Here is a 20,947-nt window from a genome sequence, read left to right on the forward strand (position 1 = left end):
GGAGAGGGCCAGTGGTTCTACTAACACAAAGTTACAGTTGTGGTTGGGGCAAGCATCCTCATGGCTGAGGTGGTACACATTTACAGCTGAGAACAGAGGGCCTATGATAGCCACAAAGTCCTGGCTGACCTTGAGGATTTGTGCATAGAGAAGCTGTGAAAGGGCCCAATGGAAAGTAAAAGCCCAAATAGAATTGAAAACAGCCTGACATTTGCATGTATCCCTCTGCCCACGCACAAATTCATGATCAGAGGATGGAAGTCTTACTGAGGTGCTGAGCACAGTTTCTGTCCCATCATTGACTGACCATTAGGCTACTTAGACACAGGGGCAACCCCTAGGGAGCCAGGCAAAAATAAAAACATGAAAAATTAAACTGAGTAGAGATATTAGCAGCCACACACTTCAGAGAAGTTAACCAAGGCAAGTTACTTAAACACGCAAACACAAAAGATGGCCTTGAGGGAAAAAATCAGGATCCTGAATTGCTACAAAATATTACTTAAAAATCTAGTTTTCCATAAAATATGCAAAAAGATAAGAAAATTTGACTTATTCTCAGGAAAAACAAGAGTCAATAGAAACTATTTCCATGTCCCCAGAAATTGGATTTAGCAGGCAAAGACATCAAAGCAGCTATTATAAATATTATAATATTTCAAATAAACAAAAAATACGTTCAAAGAACTAAAAAAAATCATTTTTAAAGACTCAAAAGAAAGTCAGACAATATGGAATCAACAAATAAATATGCTCAATGAGGAAACAAATTACTTAAATTTTTAAAAGTATAATTTATAGAACTAATACTAAGCAATAACTGAAACACAAAATTCAGTGGAGGGTCTCAAAAACAGATTCAAGGTGGCAGAAGAAAAGAATCCGTGAAACTGAAAAGAGACCAACAGAAATTATCCACTGAAGAATAAAATACAAAGAAAAATGAACAGAGCATCAGAGACTTGTGGGACAACATTGACATACCAACATATGTGTAATGGGAGAGGAAAGAAAGGGTCAGGAAAAATATTTGAAGAAACAATGCCCAAAAACATGGCAAATTTGGTTAAAAAGCATCAGTCTACACATCCCAGTAGCTAAACAAACCAAACTTGGATAACTACAAAGAGATCCACGTCTAAACACAACATGCACACTGTTGAATGCCAACAACAAAAAGAACATCTTGAAAGCATCAAGAGAAAAATCACCATCATGTACAATGAAGCATAAATATGATTAACAGCTAATTTCTCATCAAAACAACAGAGGTTTCTCATCTGAAGAATGGAAGCTGGAAGGCAGTGGAATGAATGGCATATTCAGAGAGTAAAAGAAACAAACTATTAACCAAGAACTTGATATCCCACAAAACTATCCTCAAAAATGAAAGAAAAATTAAGACATTCCTAGATAAACAAATCTGAGGAAGTTTGTTGCTAACAGACCTGCCCTATAAGAAATGCTAAAGGGAGTCCTACAGGCTGAAAGGAAAGGACATCAGATGGTAACTTAAATCCACAGGAGGAAATGAAGAGCACTGGAAATGGTAAATAAGGGAGTTAATGTAAAAGACTATAACTATATATTTTCTTCTTTCATGTAACTTGTTTAAAAAAGATATGAAAGAATTATAACACTATATTGATGGGTTATAACATATATACCAAATGTATATATATGATAATTAAGTGGGTTATTATATAACAAGTATAACTATATAAAAAATAATAATCATTAATATTAGGATATATGTGAGCTATATATGTAATAATAGCACAAAGGAGGGGAAAGGGACAGAGTTATATTGGAGCAAAGTTTCTATGCTTTAATGAAATTAAGTTAGTATTAATCTGAAATAGATAATAATAAATTATGATGCATATTATAATCCCTACAGTAACCATTAAGAAAATAACTAAAAAATGTATGTTTAAAAATCTACATAGGAATTAAATGGCACACTAAAATTATTTATTTGACACAAAAAATGGCAGTAAACGAGGAAGATAGGAACAAAAAAAGAAACAGCAAATACTAAAATGGCAAACCTAAATCAAATTACATCAATGATTACATTAATTCTGAAAGGTCTAAACATCTCAATCAAAATACAGAAATCAGTAGGTTGGTTAAAAAAGCTAGATCCAATTATAATATGTCTGCAAAAGACACCTTAGATTCAATGACAAATAGTGAAAAGTAAAAGGGTGAAAAAGATATACCATGAATATAATAACCATAGGAGAGCTGGAGTGGCTATATTAATATCAGACAAAACAGACTTAAGACCAAAAAAACAAATGCTCCTTGAGACAGAGGGACATTTAATAATGATAAAGAGATAAGTTCATCAGGAAAATATAATAATTATAAATATGCACACAGATCACAGATCCACAAAAATACATGAAAGAAAAATGGACAGAATTGGAGGAAGAAATAGAAAATTCAACAACAATACCCCACTCTCAATAATGGATAAAACAACTATATCATCAAGGATATAGAAAACTTGAACGTAATATCAACCCACTTGACCTAACTGACATCTACAGAACTTCGACCAACAACTGCAGAATAGACATCCTTTCAAGTGCACGTGGAACATTCTCCAGAGTAGATATGTTAGGACCTAAAACAAGTATTCAATAAATGTAAAAGAATGCAAATTATACGAACTACATTCTCTGCCTTCAATCTGCAATGGAATTAAATTATAAATGAAAACCTGAAAGAAATCTGGGAAATCCCAAGGTATTTGGAAATTGAACAGACTTCTAGATAGTTCATGGGTCAAAGAAGATATCACCAGGGAAATTTTAAATACTTTGAACTGAGTGAAAATGAAAATACAACATATTAAAATTTGTAGGATGCAGCTAAGAAGTGCTTTGAAGAAGACACCTATGTCAGAAGAGAAGAAAGGTCTCAAATCAATAACCTAAGCTTCTACCTTAAAAAAGTAAAAAATTAAAAGAGGAGCAAACTAAACTCAGGCAAGCAGAAAAGGGGAAATAAAGATTAGAGTAGAAATCAATGGGAAAAAAACAGAAATACAATACAGAAAATCAGTGAACCAAAAGTTGGTTATTTGGAAAGATCAAACTTTTAGTTAGATTTATCAAGGAAAGAGAGGCAGAGACAGAGAGACAGGAAAAAGAGAGAGAGGACACAAATTACCAATAACTGGAATGAAAAAGGATACAATAATAATTCTACTCTACAAGCATTAAAATTTACAAGGGTATATTATGAACAACTTTATACCAATAAATGAGACAATTTTAATGGAATGGAAAAATCTCTAGAAAGACACAAATCACCAAAACCAACTCAAAAGAAATAGAAAACCTGAATAGATGAAGTAAAAAAATGAATTAGTATTAAAAAATCTTCCCACTGGAAGAGCCCTGTCCAATATGGCTTTACTGATGAATCGTATTAAATATTTAAAGAGGAAATAATACCAATACTTGACAAATAACTTCAGAGAATAGAGAAGAAAACACCTAATTCATTCCATAAGGCCAATATTACCCTGATACCAAAACTAGACAAAGACACTACAAGAAAAGTACAGGTCAATATCCCTTGTATCGGTTGACATCCAAAATATATAAAGAGCTCCTGCACCTCAACAAACAAAAAAGCAAACAATCCAATTAAAAAATGGGCAGAGGAGTTGAACAGACAGTTCTCCAGAGAAGAAATTCAGATGGCCAACAGACACATGAAAAGATGCTCCACATCGCTTGTCATCAGAGAAATGCAAATTAAAACCACAATGAGATATCACCTCACACCAGTAAGGATCACCACCATCCAAAAGACAAACAACAAATGTTGGCAAGGTTGTGGAGAAAGGGGAACCCTCCTACACTGCTGGTGGGAATGTAAATTAGTTCAACCATTGTGGAAAGCAGTATGGAGGTTCCTCAAAAAGCTCAAAATAGAAATACCATTTGACCCAGGAATTCCACTTCTAGGAATTTACCCTAAGAATACAGCAGCCCAGTTGGAAAAAGACATTGCACCCCTATGTTTATCACAGCACTATTTACAATAGCCAAGAAATGGAAGCAACCTAAGTGTCCATCAGTAGATGAATGGATAAAGAAGATGTGGTACATATACACAATGGAATATTATTCAGCCATAAGAAGAAAACAAATCCTACCATTTGCAACAATGGATGGAGCTAGAGGGTATTATGCTCAGTGAAATAAGCCAGGCGGAGAAAGACAAGTACCAAATGATTTCACTCATATGTGGAGTATAAGAAGAAAGAAAAACTGAAGGAACAAAACAGCAGCAGACTCACAGAACCCAAGAAATGGACTAACAGTTGCCAAAGGGAAAGGAACTGGGGAGGATGGGTGGGAAGGGAGGGATAAGGGCAAGGAAAAAGAAAGGGGGCATTACAATTAGCATGTATAATGTGTGTGTGGGGCATGGGGAGGGCTGTGCAACACAAAGAAGACAAATAGTGGTTCTACAGCATCTTACTGCGCTGATGGACAGTGACTGTAATGGGGTTTGGGGGGGACTTGGTGAAGGGGGGAGCCTAGTAAACATAATGTTCTTCATGTAATTGTAGATTAATGATACCAAAAATATATATATATATATATATATCCCTTGTATCAATGCAAAAATCCTCAACAGAAATACTAGCAAACTAAATCCAGCAACAGATAAGGATTATACATCATTGCCAAGTAGGATTTATCCAGGAATTCACAGGTGGTTCAACATCCTAAAACCAATTAATATAATTCACCATATTAATAGGATAAAGGACAAAACCCACATGATCATTTCAATACATACAGAAAAACTGTTTGGCAAATTCCAGCCCATTCGTGATAAAAACTCTCAAACTAGAATAAAAGGGAACTTCCTCAACTTGATGAAGGGCATCTACAAAAGCCCACAGCTATGTTCATCAGCTGCTGATGGATAAACAACATAACTATGTCCACCTAATGCTATAGTATTCAGCAAAAACAAAGACTGTAATACTGATACATGCTACAGCATGCATTAACTTCAAAAACATGCTGAGAGAAGCAGATGCAACTGCTATATATTCTATGATTTTATTTGTATGAGATGTCCAGAAAAGAAAAATTTATATAGAGACTGAAAGCAGATCAGTGATTGCATAGGCCAGAGAGCAAGGCTGACTGGGCTATATGTCCATGATGGGCTGGCAGTTGATGGAGGAATTGATGGCAGCCATCTTGGAGGCAAGCTACCATAGATAGTAAGCCCGTAGAAGGTGTTAAGTAGAGAAGTGATAAGATCGGACTTTTTAGCAGGATCACTCTGGCTGCTGCACCAGGAGTAGGCACTAGATAAACAGGAAGATGGAAGAATCAGGGAGAGTGGCACTGGTCCGAAATGGCTACAGTGGAGAGAGTGAAAAGTGGTCATACTGTAGATATATTTTAAAGGCAGAGCAGACAGAATTTGCTGATAGATTGGTGGGAGTGACAGAAAAAGAAGAGCCAATGATGACTCTAAGGTTTTGGGCCCCAGCTACTGGAAGAATGGAATTGTCATTAACTGAGATGGGAAAGGGGAGGAGAATGTGTAGGAAGATTAGGAGTTTAGGTTTTGGCATCTATTAGGTATCCAAGCAGAGAAGTCCCACAGTTGAATATGAGGGTCTGGAATTTTGGAAAGCGTTCTAAGTTGGAGACATATGTATGTATCAGTGTATGGATTGAATATAAAGCAAGAGTCTGGGTAAGATCAGCAGAGGAGTTTGTATAGAAAGGAATGACAGGAGGCCTTGAGCCACTGACATTAAGAGTTTAGGAGATCAAGGAGGAAACAACACTGGGGACTGAGAAAGAGCAGCCAGGAGGGAAGTAGAAGAGTCCTGGAAACCTAGTGCAGAAAGTGCTTCAAGTGAAGTGTTTCTCAGTGATCAACAGCATCTAAATAAGAATAAGAACTGAGGAGAACATGACCACTGGATTTGGTCATGTGGAGGATGTGACGACTCTGACAAGAGCAGTTTTGGAGAAGTGGTGAGGGTGAAAGGCTGATTCCAGTGGGTTCAAGGAATAAGGGGAGACAAACTAGAGGCAGCAACTGCAGATAATTATTTTCTATAAAGATAAAGAGAGAAATGAGATAGTAGCTTGGTTTGGAAATGGAAGAGCATGTGTTTATGCTAAAAGAAAACTGAACAGTGGAAAATTTGATGCAAGAGACAGAAGAGAGAATCACTGGAGTAATATCCTTGAGTAGGCAAAAGTGGATAGGATATAATATACAAGTGCAAAAGTTGGCCTTGAAGAAGAGCCTGGACAATTTATCTTTAGTAGCTGGAAGACAGGCAAGAGGACATGGGTACAGCCACAAATAGGGAGATTGTTAAGAAAAATCATCCCAAATTTGGAAATAGGCAAATAGGATTACTGGGTATCTTTTTAGTGAAGAGCTGTGCTCTGGCCAGCAAGCCCTCTGGCTAGGGCCTCATTTCCTAGGGGCAGGTACCATTGCTCAACAACTTTCTGCTTACTATTGATTAGGGTATTTTACAACTCTGTCTATTATAGAAAACTTAGATTGATACAATAGTTCTTGTCTGAGATGAAAGGAAAGGAGCGACAGACAACAGCAATTCACCGGAGAATTCCGCTTTATTAGGGAAAGGTGCTGGGTTATATAGGAAGGGGCATGGGGTGATTGTGGTGTCACTTCTACGGGGCTGGTGGCTATTGGCTAGGTGCTGGGATTAGGGGGGCGAGGGGTGATTGGGGTTCAGGTGGCGCTGGCGGGAACCGAGGACCCGGAAGAGAAGCAGTAATTTCGCCATCTTATGGGTGGGGGCCCTTCATTCCCACCTTTCTCCTCTATGGGGTTGTGGACGTTGCTTTCTCTCTGACTGCTTCCTGCTGAACGGGGGCAGAGAAGGGAGTGAGGGCTTGAGGACTGGGAGGAAAGGGTTGATAGGACTCCCCACAGTAAGGACGAGTAGATGTGGACTACTTCAGGTTGGAAATCAGTGAAGGTTCCCTGTAACCATAGGTCGAGGACTTGTTGATTCTAATGGTGCCAAGAGGATACGGGTGCCAGAAGCCAGGCGTCTGTGGCCATTGTTTCCAGAAACAGTTTCCAGTGGAGAGAGGGGTCCATCTCAGCGTGTGGTGAGGAGGTTACGTGAGGGTGAGGGATCTTCTGTGGCTAAAAGCTGGTGGTTCCTGAGTAAAAGCTGGTTGAAAGTTTGATTAGAGATTTTACCGACTTGGGGTTTGATAAACTTTACTATACAAGGTAAGAAGAGACAGGCGAGGAGAATGATTATTATAGGGCCTGCAATGGGCCACAGCCAGGTAAGGAAGGGGTTTGTTAGTATTGAAGAGAATGGGTTGGAGGAGTAATACTGTGGGTACCGGGAGTTACCCATGTAGTGAATGATGCAAGACCTGTAGGGACATCCTCCGTAGGTGTCTGGCCATCACCTGCAATAGGCTTGTTTTTGGTCATAGAGGAAGCACAGGTAGGGAGAATAAAGGTAGCTGCTAGTGAACACTTCGGTGGAGGGAGGAAAGTGGAGGTATAAAGGCTCGGAGCAGCCTTTCAGAGGGCAGTCTGATGTGGCAATGAGGGCAGTAATTTTTGTTTGATGCTGTGTGTAAGTCTGTTTGACTTTGGATCGCCAGACAAAGGAGGCTGGGGTGGCGGGGAAGACAATAGGAATGAGGAAAAAAAGCGAGAGAGAGCGAGGGAGCAGTAAAGGAGGAAAAAGTCATGATTCGGGTATGGATGGCAAAGGGGGTGAACGGGATTTTGGAGGAAAGAGGACAGTAAGGTCAGGAGTCTGGAGGGAGGGAGAGTCTGTAAACTTTTGTAGGTTAAGAGATCCTTTAGGTGATGTGGGGACAGAATGGTAAGGGGCACCCCGAATGTCAGTTTATGAGCTTCCTTCTGCAAGAGCTGTCCAGCGGCTAATGCCCGTAGGCAGGGGGCCCATCCCCGATCTGTGGGGTCTAATTGCTTGGAAAGATAAGCTACTGGGGCAAAGGATGGGCTATAATATTGGCCTAGGACTCCTAGAGCTTGACTGGACCTCTCATGAATGTATAATGAGAAGGGCTTCGACAAATCAGGAAGATGGAGAGCTGGGGCTTCTACAAGGGCTCGACGGAGCTTAATGAAGGAGTGTCGGGGTGAGGAGGATAATGGTTCTTCAGGGGGGCCCTTGCTGAGGTCGTATAGGGGTCTTGCCAACAGGGAGAAGTTAGGGATCCACGCTCTAAAATACCCAGCCAGGCCTAGAAAGGAAAGGATTTCTGTCTTGGTTTTGGGAACGGGCAGGTCAGATGGGAGCCGTTTTCTGTCTAAGGTAGTGGACATTTTTTGTTGAGATAGAAGAAATCCGAGGTAAGTGACAGAAGGGGAAGAGATTTGAGCTTTGACAGGGGATACCCGGTAACCTCTGGAAGCTAGAAGGTTAAGTAGGGAGGCAGTGTCAAGTTGAGACTGTTCCCACGAGGGACTGCAGAGTAGAAGATCATCCAAGTATTGTAATAAGGTGGACTAGGAAGCCTTGTGGCAAAACTGTCCAAGTGAATTATTCAGAATGTCTTGTGTATGGGTCCGTCCAGGTGAAGGCGAAAAAATCTTGGGAGGAGGGGTCCAGAGGGATAGAAAAAAAAATGCGTCCTTGAGATCTAGAACTGAGAAGTGGGAGGCCAAGGCAGGGATCTGCGATAAAAGGGTGTATGGATTTGGGGCTAAGGGATGGATAGGGACAATGGCTATGTTGATGAGGTGAAGGTCTTGGACGAGGCGGAAAGATCTGTTGGTTTTTTTAACAGCTAATATGGGGGTATTAAACGGGGAGTGAGTGGGTCTGAGGTAATTTTTGTTTAAAAGATCTTGAATGATGGGTTGGAGGCCTATGAGGGCCGAAGTGGTTAGGGGGTATTGGGCCTGACAGATATACTGAGAGGGGTCATCACGTAATTTGATAGAGGCAGGAGGACATAGAGCCACGGAGTGGCTTGTAATGTCCCAAACTTTGGGATTTACAGGGTGTATGAGGGCGGAACTGGAACTTTCATTGGGTAGAGGGGGGTCGTCGGCTATGAGGGCCACCAGAAAGGGAGTACTGGTGGCTGTGGGAGTGGATATAGTTATGGAAACATGGAGGAGAGAAAGGATGTCCCGTCCTAGTAAGGGGATGGGACACTGGGGCATAACCAGGAAGGAGTGGGAGAAAGGTATGGGATTGTCCTGGATTGTGCATAAAAGGGGGGGGTTTTAATGGGAAAATCTGTTTATCTCCTACCCCGACTATAGGAGTAATGGCGGGCGTGGTAGGGCCCCGGTATTCTCGCAAGACTGAGAAGGTGGCTCCTGTATCTAGGAGGAAGGAGATGGGGCAACCGGCTACTGTTAAAGTAACCCTGGGCTCCTGTTTGGTGATGGAAATGGTCGGGCGAGAAGCCCCCGGGCCCCGTCAATCTTCTTCTGCCAGCCCCACTATGGTGGGCTTAGGATGGGGGTTGTTCGTCCAGCCTCCCCTTCGGGTGGCTGGGCCATCAGACCCCCAGTGGCCCTTTTTGTGGCATCTGGGGCATGGGGTGGTAGGAGATCTGGGGGAGGGGCACGCCCTTGACCAATGTCCCTCTTTTCCGCACTTGAAACAAGCTCCTGTGGGGGGCTTGTTTGTAGAGGAGTGCCCAGGTTGTGGTTTTATCAGCTGGGCCAACATTTGGAAATTGGCCTGATCAGCCTTTTGTTTACGGCGTTCCTTCTCCTCTTCCCGGTTATGGAACACTTTAAAGGCCACTGTTAGGATCTCAGTCTGTGGGGTAGCGGGGCCCTGTTCTAACTTTTTGAGTTTAGCTTTAATGTCGGGGTAGCTTTGAGCTAGGAAGTATGTCATAAGGACATGTCTCCCGTCAGGCGTTTCTGGGTCTAGGCTGGTAACTGTAATAGGGCTTGAGGGAGTCTGTCTAAGAACTCGGAGGGAGTCTCCTCCCTCCTTTGAATTATGTCTTGGAGCTTTTGAAAATTGACTACTTTATGAGCTGCCTTTTTCAGACCTGCTATTAAGCAGCAGGCGAAGATATCTCGAGAGTGGAGACCCACGGCGGTGGGGGACTGAAGGGTTCTGGCTCAGTCTGTGGGGGAGAAACAGGTGATGGGGGCAAAGACGGAGGAGGCTCCTGGGACTTAGTTAGAGGGGGGCTGAAAGGCTCAGGCTTGTTCTGCAGGGGGGTGAGGTGGGGAAGGAGATGGTGGTGGAGGAAGGGGGTGGGGCTGTTGTAGGAGAGGAGGGGGAAGGGAGTGAACGGGAGGCTTCTGCGGGGGTGACGGCTTGCAGACTAGGAGAACTTGGGGGGAGGTGGGGGGAGGAGGCGGCGGCGGCAAGGGAGGCAGGAGGAGGAGGCGGAAAGCTTCGGTATAGGGAATCTCCTTCCATTTTTTCAGGCGCTGGCAGTAGTTAAAGAGATCGCGAGTGATGTTAGGATCAAGAGGTCCCCCTGCGGGCCATTGGTTGTTGTTGTCTAGGGGGCATGTCGGCCAATCTTGGGAGCAGTATTTGCGGAGAAGTTTTGGTTTTATATCAGGCGTCAGGGAGAGGGTGGCTAGATGCTTGAGCAGGCATTCAAGAGGTGAACTTCCAGGGAGGGATGAGGAGGCTCCCATGGCTAAAGGACAGAGAAGGAGACAAACAGGGGAAGACGAACGGAGACCCTCGGACTGGGAGCAGACCGCAAGGAGACAAAGGGCGTCCCCGGTGATCCTTGGGGGTCTGCGGAAACTCGTATATGAGTCGGTTTCTTAGGAAGTGTGGGTCGTCACCCAGACTTCTCTAAGAAGGCAGAGTGCCGGAGTCCGAGGTACCTCGTACTAGGAGTTTTCAGCGGAAGGAACGGAAGGCGTGGGGGGGAAAGGGAGCGTTCTCATCCACAAAGAAGTCACCTCGTTTATGGCTGTTGAAGGAGGGGCCTGAGGGTCCGCTGCAGCTGTGAAGGCCTAAGGCGGGGAGAGTTCCCTCCTCGTCCCCGAGCGTCAGGGCCTTGCCGGACGATCACGGTCAATGGCGCTGCGATAGCTCGGGGAAGAGTGGCCCACTCTGGGGGAAAACTTACCCAAAGGCCAGAGAGGAGTGGTGAGTGTGAGGAGCCAGCGCCGGAAAAAGAGGACGAGGGCAAGCTGCTGCTGGTGTCGGGGGAATACGGGGCCCAGTTGGGGTGTCCCGTCTCCTGGGTTTCGGCACCAATGAAAGGAAAGGAGCGACACACAGCAGCAATTCACCGGAGAATTCCGCTTTATTAGGGAAAGGTGCTGGGTTATATAGGAAGGGGCATGGGGTGATTGTGGTGTCACTTCTACGGGGCTGGTGGCTATTGGCCAGATGCTGGGATTAGGGGGGCGAGGGGTGATTGGGCTTCAGGTGGCGCCGGCGGGAACCGAGGACCCGGAAGAGAAGCAGGAATTTTGCCATCTTATGGGTGGGGGCCCTTCATGAGAGAAATACAAATGATTTCGGTCCTATGAAAATGATAACCTCACAGGTTATGATTCTTTTGCCTTATGTGGCATTAACCAGTTTTTGTCTCTAACTAGCAATTTAAAATATTTTAAAGCACTTTTCCTGGTGAAATATATCAGCTCCTATTCCTCAAATGCTCTTTGCAACAGCTTTATCATTTAACTGGTTCTTTAGTAAATAAATTTTGGACACATTTATTCTATGTGTTTATGAGTCATGATTTTAGCTTTTTGAAAATTATATTTTAACAAGGAAGATGCAGTAGTGGGGACTTGTAGACAGTCTCTCCTGATTGCTTCTATTTTCTCAGTGAATAAGGATGCAAAGTTATGAACTGAGTGAGAATGGGGAGGAAATTTTGGGAGTTGAGAGTCGTAAAGAAGATACAAGAAGAATTTTAGGAGAGTGGGAAGTGAAGAGATTAAAGGGAATACAGTATGGCTGCTGAGCCAGGTAAGTCCCACTGGAGGTTAGTAGTCATGAATTTTAAGTGGATCTGTCAGCATGCCACAGCCATGCCTGCAGGCATGGGATAGGCAGGGTTAGATTTAATCAGGTTTGAGATTTTCCTAAGTAAGCACAACCAAGAAAATGGAGCAAGGGGTTTGCAGTTGTAAGCAAGAGCATAATTACAGTGATGGACTATGGAGGAAGAGACATAAGGGGTAAAGGACAGTAAAAAGGTGGTAGGATCAATGGCTTGTCAGTCCTGCTAAGTAGAAGGGTCGTTGGCGTTGGTTTCTCTTGCTGGGAAGGCGGAAATCATGGTTGCACAGTGAGATGCTTAACACTGACATGGTAACTTGCAGGGGGGATCCTCACTAGGACTAGGAAGTGAATGGGAGGATGGAAAGGAAGGCCACAGTGTGAATAAGGGAGAAGAGATAAAGGACAGTTATTCAAGTGGGAGATGGCACTATGGTGGTTTAATCCTAATTTGTGGGCAGAGAGTGAAAGGGTCAAGAAAAGAGGGTTAATTTATAAAGAAAGATCCCAGAAGCTGTGAGCAGGAATAAAAAGTAGGTGGATGGGATTAATATTAATAAAATTGGAGGAGACCCTAATGAGAACAGAGAGGGTAACAGGAAGAAATACATTTTATTGAGGATAGGATCTAAGATGTTAGAGCTCAGGTTAGAATCCTTAATCCTATCATTAAATTAGGAATCTCGGTTATCTGCTAGGAGTGAATGATAAGTGTATATTAGGAGTTTGAGGAGATCAGTAGTAGCTGTTAGACCTTGGGAAATAAGTAAAAGGGATGAATAAAGGCGTCATTCAGCAGTGTGGAATGGAGAAGGATGTGAGAAGTTGGTCTTTGAGGAAGGTGAGAAATTATCTTAACTTCCCTCTCTCTCTGTAAATGTGGAAAACACAATGTTCTACATATATAGATTAATTTATGTAATTTACATAGGTTGTAAGATTGAGTGCACAGAGATTTTACTAGTTTTTGCCAAGAGAAGCACTACAGTGGTGCCTTTAAATTCCTCCTGAGCTCCAGATCCACCCCAATACTTACTGGACCTCACCACTTGTGTGTTCTGAAGGTATCCCAAACTCTCTGCTGGAGGGCCAAAATCAATCTCACTGCAGCTTCACAACTACAAAACGTAAACAGATGTAAACCCCACCCATCCACCTCTACCAGTATTTCCTGTCATGATTACCAGCCCAGGGCTCCAGAGATAGAAAACTCAAAATTTTTTCATGTCCTTCACTCTCCAAACCAGTTGGACACTAATTTCTACACTGTGAGCAATTTTCAAAGCTTGTCTCTCCCCCTATCATTGCTCACAAACCATCCAAAATCTTGGAAATTCTGTATATTCTAAATCAGGGCATGGGGGAGTGAGATGATTGGTCATGTTCCAACTCCAGGCCTGGAGGGAACTAACTCTCCTAGGTCAAATTCACATGTGCACCTGGGTAGTTAGGCTTTAATGGGTTGCCAGGCTCCAGGGCCAGTCTGTGCTGCAGCACAGTCCGTGGCCCCACATCAGTGCTTGAGGCCTTGTCTTAAACTGCAGCGCTAGCCCACACTTCTTTCCTTAACGTGATTTTATTTTGGGTCTCAGTGGCTTTTTCTGCCACTGGGCTATCATCAGGCACTTCGAGGCTACCCAGACTGGATTTCCTAATATAGAAACTTGAGGATCTGGTTGGAAGGTCTGGCCCCTTCCCACCCTGGGATCCTTATGTATATTGACTCATTTCCTACTTAATTTTTTTTCCACTTGGATGCCTAACAGGCATCTCATACTTAACATGTCCAAAGCAAACCCTGCTCTCCCTGCTCCTCACCACCCTTAAACCTGCTACTCCCAAAGTGTTCCTCCTCTTAGTATCAGCTCCATTTTTACAGTTGTTCAGGACTCAAACCCTTGGAATCATTTTTGATTCTTCTTTTTCTTGCAACCCACATCCAATTCATCAAAAACTCCTATCTGGAATCTGGCCACTTCTCACCATCTCCTCTGCTACCACCATGGGCTCCTGCCCAGATTATTACAGTAGCTACTTAACTGGTCACTTGCTTTCATTCTTGCCTCCCTACAGTCTGAGCACAGAGACTAGAGTGACCCTGTTAAAATAAGAGCCTAATCTTGTCATGACTTTGCTTAGAACCTTCCAATGACCTCTAATCTCAGGGCAAAAGCCAAATTCCTCAGGGTGGCCTCTAAGGACCTACATAGTCTGGGCCCCACTTTCTCTCTGATTTTATCTTTTATTGCTTTTCCCTCACTCACTGCTCCAGCCATTCCCTCTGCCTGGAATGCTCTTCCCACAGACACCTAAATGGCTCAGTGCTTCCTTCAAATCAGGGACACCTTGGCCACACTAGGTAAAATAGCACTCTTCACTACTCTCTAGCCTTCTCACTGGGCTCTATTTTTCTTCTTCCTACATTGTATCTCTTCTCCCAGATGCAATATAAACTCCTCAAGGTGCTTTGTCTTGTCCTTAGTTCCTAGTCCAGTGCCTTGTACATGCTAGGAGGCCCAATATACTGAGTAAAAGAGAGAATAATGTAATTCTGTTTTTCTAGAAAATCTTTACCTTTTTAAGGCACTACATAAAATGACTGAACTATATAAGGAACCTCAGAGGCTATATCTTATTTTACGAACAATGAAACTAAGATTCACTCAGTTAGTTGTGCTATAACTAGAATCCAGATCTCCCAAATCTCAGCCCAGTTACCTATTTACAAGGCTGTTTTAGAGCAGGCATTATCGGATGGGGAAACTCAGATGCAATACAGCTAGGGACCTTGCCAAAGGCTATGCTATTTAATTATACTAAAAAACAGAATTCCCAGTTCCTGGCAGTTACAATGGCTCTGAGAGTTTACACTCTGGTCACTGAGGAATCAGTAAAGTCCCTACTTCAATATTTTATTATTCTAATCTGTACTTTCCCTATCCCGCAGGGTCTTTCCCTTTGTGTTTCATTCTGTCCTTGTCTCTAGAGGTTAGAATGATTCTCTTGCTTACTAAGTAAGTAACAACTACTTTCCCTGATACCTGGCCTCATCTTCTTCAGCTTCTGTACAGTGTGCTTGGGGTTAGGCTGTGTATTCACTCAGGCTGCTAGAGCAAAACATCACAAATGGAGGGCTTATAAACAACAGAAATGTTTTCCTCACAGTTCTGGAGGCTGGACGTCTGAGTTTAGGGTGCCTTTATGGTTGGGTTCTGGTGAAGGCCCTCTTCTGAACTGCAGACTGCCATTTTATCATTGTGCTCTCACATGGCAAGACAGCCCTCTGGGGTCCCTTCTGTATGGACAGTCATCCCATTTACCACGGCTCCACCTCATTACCTGATTCCCTCCTCAAAGCCTCACCTCCTGTTACCATAACAGTGGAGGTTAGGATTTGGGGGGAACACAAACCTTCAGTCCATTTCAGGCTGTCTGGGCCCTAACCAGAGGCTATGAAACCCTCCAAACCAATCAAGGAAACAGTATACTAGCTTGTTGGGTGACCTATGTTCCAGGTTAATTTGTTTTCCTCTGGAACAACTTTGGTTTACTACCAGTCGTTTCAGGCAGAATAAAGAGAAAGAGTAGCCTGAATGTAAAATGTGTTTCTTATTTTGAACACAAAGAATTGCTTCCTTCTCTTTTTTTTCCCCACAGTATATGAACACTGTCCCTTGTGTCCAGTATAAATAAGGGGAGCTGCGGAGGGAACAGGGTAAGCAAGCTGACTTTTGTAGTTACAGTCTGTTCCACATAACCCATTTAGGAGGTCAGTAGGGACTACAGCTTACCAAAACGAAGAAGTAGGTAATTTAAAATGAGGAACTATTGATCTATCAGAAACAAGCAAAGACTTTTCAGGGTTTCTAAATGGCTTATATTCCTGACTCTATGAAAACAACATATGCTGGAGGGTAAGGGAAAAAGTATGTGAGCTAGAGGACCAAAATAGCAAAGTGCTTTAAAAATAGAGCTCTGTGAGTACAGGCCCACATCTGGTAGAGCTCTGTACCAGCCTCCTTTCTTCACTTGTCTTTTTTTTAATATTATTATTAAGGTATCATTGATACACAATCTTATGCAGGTTTCACATAAGCAACATTATGGTTACTACATTCACCCATATTAAGTTCCCCTCACACACCCCACTGCAGTCACTGTCCATCAGTGTAGTAAGATGCTATAGAGTCACTACCTGTCTTCTCTGTGCTATACTGCCTGCCTTCCCCACGCACCCCCCCTACATTATGTGTATTAATCATAATGCCCTTTAATCCCCTTCCCCCTCCCTTCCCACACCCCTCCCCAACCCCTTCCCTTTGGTAACCACTGGTTTCTCCTTGGAGTCTGTGAGTCTGCTGCTGTTTTGTTCCTGCTTTGTATACTCCACAAATGAGTGAAATCATTTGGTACTTGTCTTTCTCTGCCTGGCTTATTTCACTGAGCTTAATACCCTTTAGCTCCATTCATGTTGTTGCCAAATGGTAGGATTCTTCGTTTACTTGTCTTAGAACTGAAGGGTTTGGAGATCAGTCCAGGTTTGGATGATTTGGAGAAATAAGCATATAATTAAAGTTGTAAATATAAAGTGGTTCCATATTAATGTTTCTGGAGAGAAGACAGTGGTTCAGAGATGAGAGACATAAAGCCAGCCTCCTGAGAAAAGAGGTGAGGATCCCAGAGAGGAAGACTGGACCCAAGGCAGCATGATCCTAAATTCAGTGTATGAATTTAGATAAGTTACACGTAACCCCATCAGCCCCAATTTCCTCTGCTGTAAAGTGGAGATAATGATGGCTTCTGCCTCACTGGGTTATTATGAAGAATAAACCCCTTAGTCCGGAGATGGAAGCCCAGAGGGTGAACTGGTACCAGTTGTGGAGAGGCTTGTGGAGTGGGTGGGCAGTCACGGGGGGTGGGGCTTTTGTAACCAAAGATTTAAAAGGTTGGAGAAGAATGAGCTGATTGGGATGGGAGGGGGCCAGGAGGTGACCCTTTCATAGGGCTGAGAGCCCAAGCGGGGCTTTGGGTGGCTGTGAGGGGAGGGTGCAACCTGAAGCCAGGGAATAAACAAAGCTCTGAGACAAAAAAAAAAAAAGACCTTTTTATGCCAGGACTAAAGAACTAAGGGAAATGTCCTGACTTTGACTAGTGTGGAATTAGGGGCGGTGGTGTGCTGGTAAATGTTTAACAACCAGCGGGGGGTGACAGCCTAATTTACAGTATTCACTGATTGCCATGGTGCAAATATTGCCACCACTGCTGATTTAAAGCGATCAACATGATGTCTAAATGGTTCACAAAATTCCTGAAAAGCAAGCAATTGGCTCTAATAAGCTCTAGCACACCAATGAGCAGGGGCACTAGCACAAAATAATCAAGGGATTCGGATTAGGGAGCAGCCCCTGACTTGAAATAGGGAGAAAGAGCAGGCACTGGAAGAGGCCCAGTGCTTTCAGCCAATAAACCAACTACGTGAGTAACATGAGGCAACCTCGCCTCTAAATTTCCTAGCTGTGTATAATTTATGCAATGATATTCCCCTTCTATTGAGGTAACTGTGCTAATTATGTAGGAAAAAACAAATAGTATACTTGAAAATAGCTGGCTCTGTGTCCTGGGAGGAGGGGGATGGGATGAGGCAGGTAGAGACACCCAGAAAAGTGAAAGGGGTAATTATCCTCAGAGTCACAGTCTCCAAGTAAACCCCCCACTATCTCAACTGCTGGCAAGAAGTTACAGTCACAGGGAAAGAAAACCCTCAGGGGCCTTCCTCTTTGGGCTGCCCCAGGTTCCAGGGAGTTAGGTACATGAATAAATACAATTAAATTAAATAAACATTGCTATAAATAGAAGAGATTTCCAGACTCTAGGAAATGATCCACTTACTGGAATAATAAGGTAGATAATTGAAGAATGTGAGTAGTTCCTCGACATTTTCTGCAAGAGAATTTTACCTGTCTATCCTAAAGGGTTTGGGGGTGGGGAGAATCAAGGGAATGGTTATTAACTGCAGGACAATTTAGAAACAGCTTGAAGTAAGAAGGTTTAGCTGTGATATACAGAGTAGAAATACAGGGAAAACAGCCTACTCAGTTGTTCCAGTTAGTCACTGTGAAGAAATGATTCTTTAAGTATTGTGCTTTTAGGGAATATAAAGATTAGAACAAGTGAAATGACATCTCAGTGGAAATAAATGTGAAATTTTGGAGATAAAAGCCAGTTTTCTCTGTTAATCTCCCAGAATGGAGCTAGCATTTCATGTAAAAAGTCCTGATGACAGGGAAGAAGTCCAAAATGCTGCTTCGATTACAGCAGAGGAGAACTTTGGAAGAATGTGTAAGAAAGTTATAAAGGTTGAAAATACTGCAAGATAAAAGGAGCTGTAAGTGAAAGTTAAGGAATCTAAGGATTACTTTTCCCATAAAAGAAAACAGCATATTATCTAGCAAATAATGTCCTCCTCTTCTGTATTTACGAGGGATAAGAGGAAAAAACAAACTGCCTAGAAATACATAGACTTAAAACACACTTACCGTAAAGAAGGTGCCTGAACTTAATTGCAAGGAGTTCTAGCCCCTTTGGAGGTCTTAAAAGTAGAGCAAATTCTTTTTTCTTGTTATGTTGATAGTAGCCTCACCTTAAGACAACATCACAGGGATATCCTATCCTATCCCTGTGAACTAGAGTGGGTACCAGGTTAATGGCGGGCCTCCAAGTAAAAGAAACAACTGTCATTTTAGGCATTTATTCTGAGTTCTACCTCTTGTTAAAGTTTAGGGCAAATTATTTTGATTCTAGGACCTTGTTTCCCACAGTTCCATAAAAAACACTGCTATTAAAAACTTATTTTTGAAAACTCCTCCAAGGCTCAATTGGAGTAGGAAATTTTTTAATAAATTGCTATTTGAGCACAAAGTATCTCTGTACCATTATTATCTGTATGTAAATGGTAACTGAACACAAATAAATTCTTCAGTATCACCAGTATCCTAGCATAAAAAATAGGAATAGACTGAAAAAATATAAGGTTCAGTTTTATCTGATTTCTTTTCTCTTTACCAGTGTTTTGTGGGCATGCTATATGAGGGTGGTTTAAAGTCCAAGTTCCCTGAGCCAGAATAGCTATGCAACACTTCTTTCTCTAAAGCATCGTACGACACCATCTGTCAGTATTTATCTAATATGCTCGTGATTCTTAGAAGCCCCTGACTGAATGAAACATGTTTTCAACTTTGATTTTTTTTTTTTTCAAGGTAGGAAAGCCAGGGTGGCTTTTATAGAGAGACACAGTGAGAGGACAGACAGAGCTCCCGGCTCACACCAGGAGGGGACAAGAAAGCCCTAACTTTGCTTGTTTTTGTATACAGCTTACGTGTACAGCAGAAGCCTCAAGTCACAGACTCAAGCAAGAGTCTTAGGGGTGAAAGAAGCCTTAGAGATGATCCTGCCTAATCCCCTCACACTTCACGTGCAAAACTTGGGACCCAAGGAGAAATGCCCATCCAAAGTTATTTCACCCAAAATGGCAGAACACAGGCTGTTAATAACTCAACTTGTTTGTGGTGAATTCTGGAAAATTTCAGCTAGAAAGTAAGATCAGTTTCTGCCTTTCCTCACTGATTTTTAGAGACATAGAGATTTGTTTACATAAAAGTTAAATTTTTTTTTAACTATCCACCAAGGAAAGAGATCTCCTCCCACTCCCCTACCCCCACCCCTGCAAAAAAAAAAATCTATCAGGGGGCAGCAAACTTAAGTATGGATCTCAATGCTTAAAATGATTTACAGTTCAAGAGTATGCCTCTCTCTACACCTCTCATTTTGTCCTCCACCACCACCACCTCCAACGGTAACAGCTCCCAGTTTTACTTAGTGCTTTACTAAGTGTGCTATGTAATTTACCTCATTTATTCCTCAGAACAGTGTATCCATCTAGGAGTTGTATATTATCCTCATTATATAAGGGAGGAGATTTAGAGAGATTAAGAGATTTTCTCAAGGACTTGCAACTATAAAACAAAAAAAGAATCCAAACCAAGGTAATTAGGGCTGCAAAGCCCTTAAGCCTGTTGTGGTTGCTTAGGTGCTATCTGCTTGAATATGAGGTGATAGGAAGTGAGAGGAGGAAAAATAAAGGTATTTTGTTAAGAATCATATGAGAACAGAATCTAAAAATAAAATGCCTATTATTTCTAAATTGCCACACTGAACCATTCTCATCAGCTTTTACTAGTGACCTCCATGTGACTAAATCCAGTGGTCATTTTTGAGTTCTCATCATACTTGACCTACTGTTGGCATTTGATACTAATCACCCATTTTTCCTTGCTTCCAAGACCGCACGCTCTGGGGCTTCCTCCTGCCACATTGATGTTCCTTCTCCGGGTCCTCCGTTGCTTCTGTCTCCTCTCCCAGAGTGCAGTCCTTGGACCTCCTCTCACCTATTTCTACACTAACTCCCTTTGTGATGCCACTCAATACCAAGACTTTAAGATGGCATTTAGATGTATCTCTCTCCCCAGCTCTCTCTCCCGTGAAATGCAGACTCCCCCTATCCAGCTGTGTGGGCATCTCCACCTCCACATGGACATCAACATCTCGGCTTCACATGACCAAAACCAACCTGATATCCTTCCCCTCCAATCCCGTCCCATACTCAGCCCTTTGCATCTGTTGATGGCAAATCCATCTCTGTTATTCAGGCTAAAAAGTAATCCTTGGCTTCTTTTTCCTTCACACGTAACATTTAAGAAATCATTCTGACCCTACCTTCAGAGTGTGGCCAACTCTAACCACTTCCCCTGCCACCACTCTGATCTGGATCTTCATCATCTGCCGAAAGGACTGCTGCAGTGAGTTATCTCACCGTGTCTTCCGGCTTCTACCTGTGCCCTTCTGTAATTTATTCTCAACACAACCACAGTGATC

The 20,947-nt window shown here is 42.7% G+C and overlaps 1 long non-coding RNA gene across 1 annotated transcript in view; it reads left to right on the top strand.

The window, feature by feature from the left end:
• Positions 1-15,742, top strand: part of LOC118915484 (uncharacterized) — a 27,485-nt gene extending 11,743 nt beyond the window's left edge. Inside the window, exon 3 of the long non-coding RNA XR_005026093.2 lies at positions 15,674-15,742. This is a non-coding gene — a long non-coding RNA (uncharacterized LOC118915484). The remainder of the gene's footprint in view (positions 1-15,673) is intronic.
• The last annotated feature ends 5,205 nt before the right edge of the window (positions 15,743-20,947 follow it).

The sequence above is a fragment of the Manis pentadactyla genome, chromosome 10 (genome assembly GCF_030020395.1).
Source record: "Manis pentadactyla isolate mManPen7 chromosome 10, mManPen7.hap1, whole genome shotgun sequence".
Lineage (NCBI taxonomy): Eukaryota > Metazoa > Chordata > Mammalia > Pholidota > Manidae > Manis > Manis pentadactyla.